Raw genomic sequence first — 4,689 nt, forward strand, 5'->3', positions numbered from 1 at the left:
GCCTTGCCAACAGACACCAATTTGTGTTGACTTGAGTTATCATTGATATCATTATAATTATAAATGAACTCTGATTTTTGTTTAGATTAAACGGAATAAGGCTTTTCTAACTAAGGATTAAATTACCATAGCTGTATTTGGCAAAATTTTCGGAACATTTGGTCCTCAATGCTAATCAACTTCGTTGTCTATTTGTTTTTTTGTTTGGACATTTTTGATTCTAGCGTCACTGATGAGTCTTTTGTAGACTAAACGCGTTTCTGGCGTAAATATGAATTTTTAATCCAGGTTTCCATGATAAGTTCACTAGCTACTTAAATTTATTTTTTATTAAAATGTATTATGAATCTTATATACACATCAACACCAATAAGGTAAATAACTTTGTAAAAGACAAACAGTTTAATGTCATATTTACTTATACGTGTAATTGTGTAAAAAGGTCCCTTCTTGATCTGGAACTATCATAAAAAAAGCGTGCCTTGATCGTATAATTTGCATTGATCATCCTTTATGTAAACACATTTACTATAATGATACAAAATATCTCGATCTTTGACAGTTACTTATCAACAAATTTCTCCTGATGTTGGATTTTTTCAGGATGATTGTAGCGTTGGGTTGCTGTGAAACATTTGATTTATTATTATCATTTTTTGCATTCTATAAAAAGAACAAAGTAAGGTACACGCTGTCTTGTGACAACCTTCATGTATTGCCCTACATAAGGCCAGTTGACCGGTCAGCCTGTCCGCTTGTGGAAATTTCCACTGATTGACATCTATACATGCATGACGCAATCAATGGCTTTATCAATGTAGAGAAATTCAAATAAACTATATTTATCATACATCTCAGTATAATATGATACAAACTTAACAGTAATAACAATTTAAAAATAAAATGTTTTTCGGCCAGAAAACCTTAAAAATATTAATAAAAACAAAGTGTAGTACGATATTTGTTTACGGCAGCTTTAGTAAAATTGTAAAAACAGTCCATTTTGATTAACACATTGCAATGATTCATTTAATGACTTTGTGCTGTCTCCTTATTGGGTAGTACTTACATGTTTTGGTTTAAACGTATTTCATGGCAAATGTCCAATAAATGGCAACGGCAGCGCTTTGTATTCCTTAGCAGATGTATTCAGTCTTTTTGTCCAACGTTATAGGTAACGGAACTACGTTCTGTGCAAAGTGCGGTGCTGGCTGTTGTATTCGGTAGAGGACGAAATATAGAAGAAGGACCAATTGCTAAAGTGTTAGGAGGCACTGTACATCTTGAGTATTTGATGATGTGTCACCTGCAGTTAAGGCGAATGCTTTAGAAGGTTCAGTGATGCTTTCTGTTAACGACTGTCCCATACGTATTTTATCATCATTATGAACCCGCTGATACAAAGAAAGGGATGCTACTGACTCATGTCCAGTTACGGCCATGATCTGTGGATTGCGATATGAGGTTTTAGCTAATATAAGTATAATTATCAATATCAATACACGGCAAAATAGTTGATTAACGAGCACAAAAAGATTATATTCGCAGCGAGGCAGCAAAATGGTGATTTTGAAATGTGCATAATGCCCGAAAAGAAATTTACGGAAATAATATGTGTACATGAATATTGCAATATTAATCTATGTAGTTAGCGAATATTTAGAAGTTAATATAAGTAGTTAAGAAGGGTATTTTTGTGCTATTATTTGCAATTACATATTTGTTTGCTTCGGTTAAAAGACACGGGTTGAAATAAAAGTTCAGTCTTCGTTCGAGTTAAAATAGTCTGAACTAGATTTTTGCTCTTGAATAGGTTTTCTTTCTGGAGTAGGTATCCGCTCTGATATTGTACAAAAACGGTTGGCTACACTATATGTAGAATTTATACTATGTTTCGTTTGTCCATTCAGAAACAAAGTTTTCATACATAGTGTAGCCATCAATTCAATATCGTTTTTCAATATTTTGAGCCTGCTACAATTACATCATCACCATTAAGGAATAACGTAAGACGGCCCGAAGACATGCACGATACATAGAGACCTTTTTATGAGAAATAAAAAACATACATAAATATAAGAGATGTGGTTTTAGTGCCAATGAGACAATTCTCCATAAAAGTCACCATTTGTAAAAGTAAAACATCATAGGTCAAATTATCGGCATTCAAATCGGAGCCTTGCTTCACACCAAACAGCAAGCTATAAAGTGCCCCGTAAATGACATGCTTATTTTTATTTTGTTAGATCAATTTCTAACCGTTATGATTCTCTGCTTTCAATTGAACTATCTTTTATTTATCTTATACATACAAAAGAATCTGTTCAACTGCATATAGGAAGGCTTAGTCTTAGTTAATCAGCATGCTATCTTAACCCCAAACCTTAACTTGTACGTCATATAGCAATAATAGTGCACATAGCAACCTTCCCTACCGCCTTTTGTATGAGCATTACAAATAAATTTTTGGACTAAGAATAATTACAATGTATGTATACACATGCAACTTGTTGTTTTAGGCTCAATAAATGGGATTATTAAACATTCTTCAAGATATCGTACAAAAACACATGGTAAAATACTTTTAAATGTCTGTTCAGCCAAGGAAAATGATAAACTTATAACGTATTTGAGAAGGTATTTTTTAGCTGTGTGGAAAACAAAAGTTATTTGTTATATAGTATATGTATCTTTTACTTTTTTCTTTCTTTATGTTTTTTTTTCAGGCGAGGGTAATATGAAATTGTTTTTCAATATTTTATGTAATCGTTTAAACTTTGTGTATAATTCGAAAGATATCTATCGGTTGCAAGTAATGTAATCTTTAGGTTGTTAATATACTGGTTTTCATAATATATATAAAGTCGAACTAATCATTGTCCTTGATATGACTTTATTTAGTTTATGGATTTGTAAATGTAGTTATGTACTTTTATCAGTTACTTTAACAATATATTCAGCTTCTTCTCGTTTTGTTAATTAATCTAAGTTCAATTCACATGTTTCGCTATTATCATGATATAGTAGATGTAAAATCATTACACGGTGTATGGTAATATAAATCAAGATTTTTTTTTATAATGTATACATATATATACATATCCAACAAAAAATTCAATTGGAGATTGAAAGATCTGTGTCTACAGATCGGTAACGTGGATTTGTTGGTGTTTAACAAAACGTTAAACAAAACGTTTAATACACTACGATACACATGTGTACTAGTACTGGACTTGAAAGGCTTCCTCAAAGAAACTTTCATCATTAAAAGTTCATACGGTACATTGGAATATACTAAGGTTCATGAGCACATGTATGATACAGTTATAAGGCGCGAATACCTACAATTCGCAAAGTCAAACTAAGACACGGTGGACGTGATTTCAAATCTTCTTTTTTTAGTAAATAATAAACGTCATATTTTTTAACCAAATGTATACCTTTAACCATACAGTTCTATAACATTCTTATACAGGTCAGGACCACTACCTTATATGGAAATGCATAAATTAGCATACTTATTTTCTCGCACATGTAATTGTTTATTTACATGTGACACAATTTATTTTTACCTAGGTTTTTGACCAATCCACTAAATGAGTCACAATGCATGATGGACTACAACGTGTTTACAATCAACCAAGAACACGTGTTATTTACTGAAATACAACACATTTTTTCGTGCAATGCGGGATTCACAATTTCGCTTAGTTTTTCATTTTGTGAATCCTTATTTATAGTTCATGATATAAAGTATTACTTCCATGCTCAGATTAACGAAGAGTTGTTTCTATGCGAAGAAAAAAGGGTTTGAATTACCCGATATATAGCCATTAACATGTTTGATGATGTCACAGATATTTCATGTATTTGTCCACCAGACAACAATGAAACAACAGCGAGAAAACACAATTACCCATATGACAACTTACTAGTGTAAATAAAGTAAGCCGTCGATAACAGCCGGTGCTGATATTCATGGGTACAGCATTTTTTGTATAGATAATTAAAGGCTAATGTGTGATCCTTGAATTTTGTGTTCGTAAAAAAGGCGAAGAGGTATTTACATACATCGCAGTGTTAACAAAATCTATAAGTATTTATTTTTTTCACATTTCAGTATATGGGACTTCCAAACTGTTCCCTTTGTTTTGAAGGTAGTAAAGGTCAGCAACTGTAGTTTCAGTTTGTTCGTTTTTTAACGGGCTCGGACATTTGCCAAACTGAATAAAATCATTACAGCTGATTTCTTATACCTGCAAAGTAAAACTTTGGTTGGCTTGCTTGCTTTGATTGTATAGTTGTTTATACAAGCTTTGAAAATAAGATCGGCATCTTTAAACAATATACATGTATAGACATAGTTTAACTTGTATATTTTATATTTTGTACAATATACAAACAAAGCAAGCAAGCTAACCAAAGTTTTGCCCTACATGCATTAGGAAATAAGCTGTAATGATGTTATCCGTGTGTATGTGCGACAAGGTGGAAAGTTTGATATGTTTTGTGAAAATTGCAGCGTTGGCTCAATAATAAAATAAAAGAAGATGTGGTATGATTGCCAATGAAACAGCTTTCCACAGGAGACCAACATGACACAGAAACTAACATTTATAGATCACCGTACGGCCTTCAACAATGAGCAAAGCCCATACCGCATAGTCAGCTATGAAAGGCCCCGATATA

The sequence above is a fragment of the Mytilus trossulus genome, chromosome 5 (assembly GCF_036588685.1).
Source record: "Mytilus trossulus isolate FHL-02 chromosome 5, PNRI_Mtr1.1.1.hap1, whole genome shotgun sequence".
Taxonomy (NCBI): domain Eukaryota; kingdom Metazoa; phylum Mollusca; class Bivalvia; order Mytilida; family Mytilidae; genus Mytilus; species Mytilus trossulus.